Source organism: Tinamus guttatus, unplaced genomic scaffold (assembly GCF_059628265.1).
Source record: "Tinamus guttatus ecotype Peru unplaced genomic scaffold, ASM5962826v1 Tinamus_guttatus_pri_ptg000053l, whole genome shotgun sequence".
Classification (NCBI taxonomy): Eukaryota; Metazoa; Chordata; class Aves; order Tinamiformes; family Tinamidae; genus Tinamus; species Tinamus guttatus.
This window is the reverse complement of record NW_028288587.1, coordinates 16,076-28,410: the sequence shown is the minus strand read 5'-3', so window position 1 is coordinate 28,410 and position 12,335 is coordinate 16,076. Positions and strand designations below refer to the sequence as shown.

General features: G+C 57.3%; 1 pseudogene; it reads left to right on the top strand.

Moving 5' to 3' along the window:
* Positions 1-366: 366 nt before the first annotated feature.
* On the top strand, positions 367-11,057 carry LOC148595847 (antigen WC1.1-like; annotated as a pseudogene).
* Positions 11,058-12,335: the final 1,278 nt, after the last annotated feature.

The window sequence follows — 12,335 nt, the reverse complement described above, 5'->3', positions numbered from 1 at the left end:
CCAAAGTTCCCAGTCACCTGAGTGGAATACAAAGTGTGACAGAGCCATTTCCCTCTGCGGTCTGCCCTGTTCCACTGGGATGGGCCCCATGATGATGCCCCAGAGCAGTGACCAGGACATCCGCAGTGGAGCCGTGCTGCATATATGGTCATGAACGGCACTCGAGAAGTTCATTGGAGGGCTGGGCTGTGACTGAAGGGAGATAACCCCCGATAACGTCTAAAATGGTGCCTGCTGCTTCGATTGGCTTGTCCAGGAGATGGGCCGGCACCTGCAGATATATATTAGCCTCCCATGTTTGTTGTCCTGCACAAGTCCCCAGGATCTGTGGCAGGCAGAGGGTGCCATCAAGGCAGGAGGCTGCAGATGGAGGCAAAAGGACTCCGCATCTCTTGGGTGCTGTGGCTGCTCGTCTGGGTGCAGCTGTGCTGGGGTAAGTGCTGGGTAAGTGTGGGGTAGGAGTGAGCTCTCCCCTGTAACTGAGGAGGGAATGAGGGTTGGGATGGAAGATGAGGATCATCTAAATGCTCCCTGGGGACCCATAAAGCCCTGTGGGTGGTGGGTGCATTTGAGTGGTACCCATGGTGGATCGGGATAAAGGAAATGGGTCCCTGGGGGTCCCAAGAGTGCAGAGGGGAGATGTCTCACACCCCAGGGGCTGGGACTCAGCCCTGGGACCCTACACAGTCACTGTGCTGGGGTCAGTGCCCTCCTAACCGACCCTGTGTCTGTGTTTGAAGGTGCTGCGGAGGTGAGGCTGGAGGATGGAGACAGCCGCTGTGCTGGGAGAGTGGAGGTGAAACATCAGGGCCAATGGGGGACTGTGTGTGGTGTTTCTTTCTGGGACATGAAAGATGCTGCTGTAGTTTGTAAGCAGCTTGGCTGTGGATTTGCTGTCCGTGTCCCTCCGTACAGATATTTTGGGCCAGGATCTGGCCAGATTTGGCTGGGCTAGGTAAGATGTCAAGGCACCGAGACCGCCTTGTCTGAGTGCGCACATGATGGTTGGGGTAACTACAACTGCATTCATCCTTGGGACGCCGGAGTTGTTTGTTCAGGTAAGGAGTCATCCAGTTCCTCACCTCTGGAGTGGGGCCTGGGATCAGGGGACTAACCAGGCTGTGCCTTGAAGGAGCAGTGTGTGGGTACCAGCTCAGGCCCTGGCATTGCCACTTTCACTGCACTACTGCAGCTGCTGCTGTTCCTGGGGAAAGTCCCAGGTGAGCCCACCACGGGGTGCACAGACCCCATCAGAATCCTGGGGGCTCAGCCCACCCTCGGATGGTGCCTGAGGCTGAGAAATGAATCCCTCACACTGTCCTACAGGTTCTAGGTCTCCATCAATCTCCTCAAGTTCTGCCAGAATATTCCTGGCAGTGCTGGGTGTCCCTGTGCCCCAGACCTCAGGATGACTTGCTCGGCACCCCATGGCTGGGGAAATGGTACAAGATGCCTGAGGCTCCTGCAGTCATTTTCCTCACAGACAGGAGTGCCTTGGCTGACCCGAAGTGGCTTTTCAGAGGGGACAAGAGCAGGGCCTGGGGCAGAGAAGCAGGGGGATGAGCAGGGCACCCCTTGTCCAGGGCCACCCCGTAAGGACCAGCCCCCCGCGAGCTCTGGGTTGGTGTCTGTGGAGCTGCTGGCTGCTCCCTCCCACGTCACCACAGGAACAGGCTGGTCCTGCTGGGTCTGTGTCACTGACCCCTTCGACAGCGCAGGACACCCTGGGAACAGGGAGCATTTTGGGCTGTTCCGAGGCAATTCCCCAGGCTGTCTCTGAGCTCTGCAGGGCTGAACAGGCTGCAGCAACCGTTAGGGCTGCAGTGCTGGGGATCTGTGCCGGACAGTGGGGCAGCCTGTGGGGCAGCAGCATTTCCCTGAGCAGTGCCTGTGGCTATGGGTATGTGATTGAGACAAGCTCCAGAGCACTGTGTGGGTGTGAGAGGAGGTGCAGGGGTCTTGAAGGATTTGTGTCATCAGAACCTATTGAGAGCTGCTGTTTGATGTTAATGGGACCCTATGAATGTGGCTGCCATGGTATGTAACTGCCACAGGCTTGTGGCAACTCCCTGTCATTGTGGGGTTTTTAATTTTTTTTTTCCCCCTAGGACTTGTTCGTCTCGTTGGAGGAAACAGCCCCTGTTCAGGACGTGTGGAGATCAGAGATGCAGACCAGTGGAAAACAGTCTGTGACTCACACTTTGATGTGAAAGCTGCTGACGTGATCTGCAGGGACTTGCAGTGTGGCACTGTCCTGTCTGTCCGTGGGGGAGCTCACTTTGGAGAGGGGGTCGGTCCCATCTGGGATGGAGAGCTGCAGTGTGTGGGGAATGAGCCCTTCCTCTCCTCCTGCCCCAGGAGGTCCCTCAGCAACCAGACCTGCAGCCATGCCAACCACGCTGGTGTCACCTGCACACGTGAGCATTCAGGGAGGAGGTGTGAAATGCCACTCACAAGCTATATGCTAAGAGATAGGGGAGCAGGAAATTGACCATGCTGAGCATGGTGTGAGTGCGGGAGGGATGGAGTTGTTGTCTGCAATCCTGCAGTGCTGGAAGCAAAGGAAATTGTATCTCTGTGGCATTTCTATCTTGGGATGATGAGCTAGAGCACAAAGTGATCCTCTCTGAAGACCCTCACTTCCTTTTGTAATATATCCAGGATTCAGGCTGGCGAATGGCAGCACAGCATGTTCAGGGCGATTGGAGCTCGAGGTGGAGGGAACCTGGGGAACCCTCTGTGGCTCTGGCTGGGACATCTCCGACGCTCATGTTCTCTGTCATCAACTCAACTGTGGATTTGCTGAGTCCATTCCTGCAGGAGGGCACTTTGGGAGAGGAACAGGCCCTGTCTGGAGAGACACTTTCCACTGTAATGGGACTGAATCGCATTTGGGACAGTGCCCTGTGACTGCACTTGGAGTGTCCCCATGCTCACCTGACAATATTGCTGGTGTTTTTTGCTCAGGTGAGTTCTGGGAAAATGGATTAACTCATTTTGCCCCTTTTGTGTGACTTGGAAACACAAAGCAGGGGAGCCCCTGGCAGTGACAAACTGAATTTCCTGCTGGAGAAACTATGGGTTCCCATAGTGGGATTCAGAGAGCTTTGCTTGCTCCTGCAGAGCACGTTTTCTTGGGGGAGATGGGAGCTGAGCAGGGAGCCAGAATCTCTGCTGCTCCAGGACATCTGGTTCAGGCCTTGGGGCCACCACCAGGCCTGGGCTCCTCTGTTCTCTCCTGGGGCACAGGCCAAGGAGGGAACTGTGGGACACGGTTCCTCTCCCTGAAGCTGCGAAAGATCCTCTGCTCCCTCCTGCAGCCCATACCCCCATCCCAGACCATAACCTGATCCAATAGCCTGCGGGGACTGGACCATGAGTGCGCCCAGCAGGAGCAATTCCTGAGGCTGAGCAGCACCTTGGGGCTGGGATTTGCCCTTTCTCCTTGTCAATATGAACCTCAAACTTGTCCTTGTTTTGTAAAGAAGGCCCTCATCCCTCTGGTTCTTGCTAAGGACACAAGCTCCACATCCCAGATCCACAGGGGTGTAAAAGGGCAGAGCTGTCCCAGCAGGAGCCAGTCCCAGCTTGAGGATGGAGCAAGGCTACTGCTCACCCTGTCATCCAGGCCTCTTACAGGCCACCACTTCCTGCTGCTGAAGCTGCTCCAGATTCATCCGTAAGGACATATCTGGTGGCTCAGGGATTTGGCTTGACCTCCAATGCTTCCCTGTTTGTGTCACTGAGATAATATTAGAACTCAGCAAGGTTTAGGGCCTGGAAAACAAAATCCCTTGGAGCACTCCCATCCTTGAGCTCCTCACTGTGAGCTGGATACGGATAGGTGAGCTCCAGGATGTCCAAGGGCATGAGAATGGGAAACAAGGCAGCATGCAGGACATTTCCCCTCTCTCCGAGCAGGACTCTCTGGATCCCTGCGTCTGGTTGGTGGAGGGAGCCGCTGTGATGGGCGAGTGGAGATGCCCCTGAATGGGACATGGGTCCGAGTCCTGGATGACCAGTGGGACCTGAACGATGCCAGCGTGGTGTGCCAGCAGCTCCAGTGCGGAGAGGCAGAGCAAGCCTACAACCCGCCGAAGTCTGAGCGAGGGACAGGCCCCGTGGGGCTGAGAAGGGTCCAGTGTGCAGGGAAGGAGACTCGCCTGACCCTCTGCAACACCTCCCTGCCTGCGGCAGCGCCTGCAGGAATTGCCGAGGACGTGGGGGTGGTTTGCTCGGGTGAGTTGCTCTGACGGTCCCCAATGTGCTGTGCTCCCCAGGGCTGCAAGCCCCTGACAGCCGGGTTTCTCCTGGGTGCAGGGAGCCGGTGGGTCCGGCTGGTGCACAGGGCAGGGCGCTGCGCTGGGAGAGTGGAGATCTACTACAACGGCACCTGGGGGACCGTCTGTGACAACTCCTGGGACCTGCTGGACGCCACCGTTGTTTGCCGCCAGCTGGGCTGCGGGGTGGCTGTGAATTTCACCGGTTCTGCTCATTACGGGGAAGGCTCTGGAGAGATCTGGCTGGATGACGTGAACTGCTCCGGGGATGAAGCTGCTCTCTGGGACTGCCCGGCCAGGCCCTGGGGGCAGCACAACTGCAGGCACAAAGAGGATGCAGGAGTCGTCTGCTCAGGTCTGTGCGGGCAGCCGTGGTGGGAGCCTGGTGCTTCATGAGGAGGGGACGAGGGAGAAGCTGGACATGATGGAACTGCCCCTACTGCCCTGAGCCCCCTTCCTGCCCGGTCCTGGGGACACCCATGCACAGTCCCCACTGGACCTGCTCAGGGCTATGGGGAGAGCACAGGTGTCCCCACAGATCAGGGGGGAGGGTAGTGCTGCACACTGGATGCTTCTCTCTACTCCCTTGGTAAAACAGTGCCTTGCTGGCAGTGCCCTCTGACTATCTGAGACCTTGCATGTCTAGAAGACTCCCTGCTTCTTGGTGAAGGCACGAGGACCATGTGGAGGGCAAGAAGGTGCTCAAGAGTAGTCAGGATAGATTTACCAAGGGGAAATCATGCTTGACTAACCTGATAGCCTTCTATGATGGAATGACCGGCTGGATAGATGAGGGGAGAGCAGTGGATGCCATCTATCTTGACTTCACCAAGGGTTTTGACACCATCCCTCACAACGCTCTCCTAGACAAGCTCCAGAAGTGTGGGATAGATGAGTGGACAGTGAGGTGGATTAGGAACTGGCTGGATGGCAGAGCTCAGAGGGTGGTGATCAGCAGTGCAGAGTCTGGTTGGAGGCCTGTAGCTAGTGGGGTCCCCCAGGGGTCAGTCCTTGGTCCAGTCCTGTTCAATTTATTCATCAATGACCTGGATGAAGGCACAGAGTGCTCCCTCAGCAAGTTTGCTGATGATACGAAACTGGGAGGAGTAGCCGATACCCCAGAGGGCTGCGCTGCCATCCAGAGGGACCTGGACAGACTGGACAACTGGGCAGTGAAAAACCTCATGAAATTCAACAAGGCCAAGTGCAAGGTTCTGCACCTGGGGAGGAATAACCGCAGACACCAGTACAGGCTGGGGACTGACCTTCTGGAGAGCAGCTCTGCAGAGAAAGACCTGGGTGTCATGGTGGACGACAAGTTGACCATGAGGCAGCAGTTGCCCTCGTGGCCAAGAAGGCCAATGGGATCCTGGGCTGCATTAAGAAGAGCCTCTCCAGCAGGTCGAGGGAGGTGATCCTGCCCCTCTACTCAGCCCTGGTGAGGCCACATCTGGAGTATTGCGTCCAGTTCTGGGCTCCACAGTACAAGAGGGATGTGGAGCTGCTGGAAAGGGTCCAGTGCAGGGCCACAAGGATGATCAATGGCCTGGAACATCTGCCCTATGAGGAGAGGCTGAGGGAGCTGGGCCAGTTCAGCCTGGAGAAGAGAAGGCTGAGAGGGGACCTGAGCAGTGTCTATAAGTACCTGAAGGGAGGCAGTGAGGAGGATGGTACTGACCTCTTTTCAGTGGTAGCCACTGATAGAACTAGAGGAAATGGCCAAAAACTAAAGCATCAAAAGTTCCACAGAAACTTAAGGAAAAATTTATTGGCAATGAGGGTGACAGAGCACTGGAACAGGCTGCCCAGAGAGGTTGTGGAGTCTCGTTCTCTGGAGATCTTCAAACCCCGCTTGGACGCAGTCCTGTGTCACATGCTCTAGGTGACCCTGTGTGTACAAGGGGATTGGACTAGATGACCTCTAAAAGTCCCTTCCAACCTTAAGCATTCTGTGATTCTTAGAATAAACCTCCCTATTCATGGATGCCATAGAATGCCCTAAGGAATTCTTGTTATGTTTATCTCTGCTCACTTCAGGACCAGCTTGTTCCCCCCAGCTTTGTGTTTTTCCTTCCAGAGTTTGTGGCCTTGAGGCTGGAGAACAGTGATGGTTGCTCTGGGCGCCTGCAGGTTTTCTACAACGGGTCATGGGGGAGTGTTTGCTCCAACTCAATGACTTCGAGCACCGTGTCTCTGGTGTGCAAACAGTTGGGCTGTGGAGATGGAGGAATCCTTGAAACAGACCTGCCATATAGGAAGGTATCTGGCCATACATGGCTGGATCATGTTGAGTGTGGGAAGAGGAACAGTTCCTTTTGGCAGTGCCCCTCTGATCCCTGGAACCCACAGTCCTGTGATGACCAACGAGAAGAGACCCACATCACCTGCAATGGTAATGCTGGAGCCACGTGGGCACAAAGCTCACAGCAGGTCTTGCTCCCTGTTCAGCAAGGCACAATGTTGAGAAGGGGTCTGGAGTGGCTTTTACTTTGCATATGAGATCATTCTGCTGTCAGTGACACAAATACAACATATCCATGAGCAGTAGCTGCCCTGAGCTACCCACATGGCCAAGGAGGGGAAGAGGCACATGCAGCCTCCACCTCACCTTGGTGATCTCCTCTACCACACCTTGGACACCTCTTGGAGGTGCCTGTTGATCTCTTTTGTGAATAGATGGGGCCCAGACAATTATCTTTTAGGTTGGGAAGTCCATGCAGAGCATTCCACTCATGGTCGTGGTTTGCTGAGGGAATGGGGAGAGAGAACGCGGTGCTGGTGGCTCAAGGTTATGTAGGAACCAGGCCGTGCCCAGGGCAGTGCTGGCACCAGAGCTCGGAAACAGCCTCCCCCTGGGGACATGCTCCTACTCCTCTGCTAACCAGGAAACCTCTTGGGGTGAGCAGCCAGGGTAACCCTGGAGTCCAGCACTGTTACACACTGCATTATCAGGGGGGTTCACCTTTGTCCATGAGCAGGGGGAGGTGCTGGGAGGTTCAAGCACAGGTCAGTCCTGATCCTGTCCACGACCCCCATAAAGCAGCCCCTTCCTTCACTGTAGCGTTTCCTTCTACAGGGAGACGACCAGAAACCCCTCCAGCCCTAGCAGCAGAGTGCCCCAACTCTACAAGCTGCACAGGTAACTGCTGCTCCCTGTGCCCTTGTCACCTGGCCAGGCCCTCCCAACCACCCCAATCACAGGGAGGGTTCTGTGTTTTCCAGAGATGGAGAAGATTCGTGTCGTGGGAGGAGAGGACGGCTGCTCCGGCAGAGTGGAGGTTTGGCACCACGGCGCCTGGGGGACGGTGTGTGACGACTCCTGGGACATGAAGGACGCTGAGGTGGCCTGCAGGCAGCTGGGCTGCGGCCCTGCCGTGTCTGCCCTGGGGGAGGCTGCGTTTGGGGAGGGGACGGGTCCCATGTGCCTGCAGCAAGTGAAGTGCAGAGGGACGGAGCGGTCTCTCTGGGACTGCAGGGTGCAGTGTGGCAACAGCGGTGCCTGCCAGCACAAGGAAGATGCTGCTGTGAATTGCTCCGGTGAGTGGCAGTGCTTGGTCCCCTTGTTTGGGGACACGTTATCCCAGCTGGGCCCTCACAGGGCCCCAGACTCCTCAGAGCAGGGATGTCCCTGCAGAGGTTGGGTGCCTGGTGCCAGGTGGGGAGCAGATGTTACGGGGCAGGGTGTCCTCATGCCTTTGCCTGTGGGGTTCTGCAGCCCCGTGAATGCCTGTCCTGGGCTGTCCGTGCTGTCCTCCCCATGGCCCAGAGCAGAGAGCCCAGGGCCTGTCATGGGCACCCAGGGAAGGACTGTTCTGATGGCACTTGGAGGGGACATGCACAGGCACAGCCACATCTCTCTCCCTGCTCTGCAGCTGCACCCAGGATGACAACAGCAGCCCCACAAGCAGGTAACCTGCCCTGCTCCCTGGGTTGGGTCTCCCTGGGGCCAGGCTGTGACCTGCAGCCCGAGGGAAGGGGCCTGTACTGCGATGCAGGGCCTCCCACAGGGTGTTGGAGCGTTTGGCTTTGTGGAGGGCTGTGGATCACCCAGCAGTGTGAGAGCTGCCCCATAAACCAGCACAGGGTCCCCCAGCCCTGCCATGTGCAATGGTTCGGGACTGGGGTGTCCCTGGGCCCCAGCATGCCCCAGGCGAGGGCCTGCCTCGTCCATGTCACTGCCCATGCAGATCCCACCCAGAGGCGTGTGAGGGAAAGCGGAGGAGTCTCCATGCCTGTTGTCATCTGCATCATCCTGGGGGCCCTGCTCTGCCTGCTCCTGGCCCTCCTGGCAGGGCAAGTGCAAAGAGCCAGGGCTCAGCGCAGAGGTGGGTCCTTCCCCAGCGGTACCAGGGTGGACGATGCCTCTTGGCAGCCCTGTGGGGGCTGTGGGGTGTGTGTGAGGGCACAGAGGGGCTGGGGTTGGGGTGCTACCTCCTGCTCTATTCCCTATTCCTTCACTGTCTATTTGTGGGACACCCGCAAGCAGGAGCTGTGGGAGTGCTGATGCAGGAGGAGATGGTGATAGAGGAGGTGAGAAAAGGCAGCGAGGGGCTGGGGGAGATGGGAGCAGCAGCAGACGTCCAGGGACGCTGCTGGCTGCGCTCTGGACAGTGCTAGGGGAGGCTGTGGGGCAGGAGCGGTGCCAAGAGGAGCTCAGGGCAGGGAGTCTCTCAGAGTGGGAGTCGGTCCCTGGGCTGCTCTCTCTGTCCTGCCCTGTTCACCCATGTCAGGGCAGGATCATTTTATGGACCAGCCTGGCAGAGAGTGGGAAGCTGCCTGGGGAGAGGAGCTATGGGAGCTGCTCCCTGGTCAGAGCAGGGACTGACTTGGGGCCAAAAGGGGCATTGGGGTCTGTGTCTGAAAAGAGAGCATGAGGTTACATTGCCCCAGGCCATCTCCACGGGGGCGTTGCTGTCACTGGGGATCTGACTGTGCCTGGGCAGAGCAGTGGGTCTGGGCTGTGGGGTCAGTGCTCATCTGGCTAAGGTGGAAGGGCTGAGTGCCCACATCGGGGTCCTTCTCCTCTCTCCATGTGCCTGTGCTGATCTTGCCCATATCCTCAGCCTCCAGGAGGTCTCTGGAGCCCTTCTCTGAGGCCGTGTACCAGGAGATCGACTACAGCCAAGTGTGGGAGAAGCAGGTGAGGTTCGGTCCTCCAGGTCTGTGCGGTCGGTTCTGGGACAGAGCACGTGGCAGGGCCCTTTCCACTGGCCCTAACCCACGATGGGACCATTGTAGCCCTCGGGCCAGTTGTCTCCTCAGTGCTGGGGTCACGGGTTCCTTCAGGAGAGCAGCCCAGTGCTGGGCTCAGGCGAGGAGCTTCCTCCCGACCTGCTCTGCCCATCCCAGCCCGGGGGCACAGCTTCTCCCTGCCTGTCCTGCTGCCCCCATCAGTTGTACCTGTCGGGTAAAGGAAGGGGGTGGCCAGGGCAGCTCTGAAAGGCCCTTGGAGATGGGATTTTTCCCATGGGAGCAGGGCAAGCCCTGGGCTGTCCTCCCCATGCAGTCCCTGCTAGGTGGGTCCCCATCCCCAGCAGGGCTGACAATTGGCAGGGTCAGAAGGGCTCATCCCGATAACATTCACTGCTCCTCTTGCCAGGTTCCTCTTCAGAGGGCTCCCTGACCAAGCTGCAACCTGAGTCCAGGGACAGTGAGGAACGTCCTGGGTCAGCACCAGGTAACGGGCAGGGAGGCAGGGGAAGGGTTGGTCTCTCCTCCCCATAGCTGTGTCACTGAGTGTCACCATTGGGGTGGGGAGGAATTGCCTTCAGGAATGACTCTGGAGTCATGCAGTGTAGGCAAGCATTGGACATGCCCCACTGAGCTGGGTGCCTGAATGGGGCCTTATTGGGCTCAACTTGTCCCTGCCTCCATCAGGCTCTGAGTTTGTCCCAGGGAATCCCCAGCCCTGGTGCAGACTCCAGCTCTGTTATCCCTGCGGCAGGGGGAGAGGGCACCCCAGTGCCTCACACACACTCCCATAACCCTGGATCCAGGATGCTGGATCTTCTGTGACCCTGCCAACACCAGTGTCTCTGCCCTTTGTTCCTTCATGTCCTTCCTTCCTCTGCTCTGTGGGAGGGCTCCTGTCATCACCAGCTCCTCTCTCGTTTCAGAGTTCCCTGTCCTGCCCACAGGTGACCCAGCGGATGGCTATGACGATGCCAGAGAAGTATCTGACCCTGGGGAGGATCTTGTTCCTGGCCAGCAAGACTGGGAAGTGCCCAGGGAAGCAGAGGATGGTGAATGGCTTGAAGAGGCACGGAGAGGTGAGGGGGAAATGCAGCTGCTGGCTCCTGGGGTGCTGTCCCCAGTGCCAGGAGAGTGGCAGCAGCCTGAGAGCCCGGCCTCCCGGCATGGGGAGGGTACCTGCCTTAGGAGTTTTCCTGGTGAGAAGACGGGGGTGGGATTAGGGGACTGAAGGTCTCAGGCAGTGAGAGACAGGGAGGAAGGGGATTCACAGCCCAGGAGGAGCATGTGTGTGGGGCAGACTGCAATGCACTGGCCTTGCTGCTTGCAGTGGGGAACGTGCGCTGCTGGGGGTGTGATGGAGCCCCCAGGGCAATCAGAGCAGCCCCATCCTTTCCCTTCGCAGACACAGCGTATGATGATGCTGAGCGAGCATCCCTGGCACATCCTCATGAGGACACCAAGGCTGTGAGACTGGACCCTGGTGCCAGACTGTCCGTGAACCCAGGTCTGAGAGAGCCCATCACTGCCATGAGATTGGGTGCAGCTGGGACAGAAGAGAGGTCTGTGCAGCTTGGAGAGTCATGAGTGACAAAGACTGCTCTCCCTTCTGCAACTAGTAGCAGAAAGAGCTGGACATTGCCTCTCTCATCTTTTCTCTACTTTTATCCCATGCATTGCTATTTGTTCTTATTAAAACCATGTGGGAGTTTGACCCAGAGATTGTGTTTCCCTCCCCAGGTCTGGATGTCTCCCCAGAGCTAATCAGGGAAGGTGAAGCAGCACAAACCAGCAGTGGGAAAGGGGAACATCTTGGGAAGAGCAGGCTCTGAGACAGGCTGTGCTCCTGCAAGAGCCCGTGATCTCTGGGGTGTGGGAATCGTGATGAGTCCAGTTGGAGGATATTTCTGCTGGCAGGAACATAGAATCATAGAATTATTAAGGTTGGAAGGGACCTTTAGAGATCATCTAGCCCAACCCCCCTGCACACACAAAGTCACTTAGAGCACGTGGCACAGGATTGCATTCAAGCGGGTTTTGAAGATCTCCAGAGAAAGAGATTCCACAACCTCTCTTGGCAACCTATTCCAGGGCTCTGTCACTCTGTCAGGAAATTTTTCCTTCAGTTTCTGTGGAACCTTTGGTGCTTCAGTTTGTGGCTGTTTCCTCTTGTCCTATCACTGGCCACCACTGGAAAGATGCTGGCCCCATGCTCCTCACTCCCTCTTAAGGTATTCATAGACACTGAGCAGTTCCCCTCTCAGCCTTCTCTTCTTCAGGCTGAACAGGCCCAGGTCTCTCAGCCTTACAGTCAGTCTTAGACATTTCCATCCTGCAAACCTCATGCAGGGTTTCCAGTCATATGTGCCGGTCTGCAGAGTCCTATTATGTCCCTCTGGGCAGGATGGTCCAATCTCCTGCCCCAACCTTCTCTTTTCCCAGGGGCTCTTCCTGAGCTACCCTGGGACAGGGGCCACCACAGAGCTGAAGCACAGAGCTGCACAGAGCCCCGAGTGCTGGGCTGGGGCCCCATAGCAGTGAGCCTGGAGGTTACTGTAGGCCCTGAATGCTAGCCCATATTTCCATGGCCGAGCAGATGTCATGTCTACCCCTAAAGCAGGTGCCCATGGGAGCTGAGGAAGGATCCCTGTTCCTCGGCTGGGTTTTAAGCAGCTGCTCCCCAGTACGAATGGGTGAAAGACCTCTCCTGTGGGAGCTGAGTAGGGAGGAGGGTTCGATGGTTGTCCAGCATGTGGCACCCAAACTGCCTCCCTCCTCCATTCAGGGGTCTCTGCAACTTGCTGACCCTTCCTGAGGGGATCCCACACACTGACGGGCAAGTGAGGGCTCAGGGCAAGCACACAA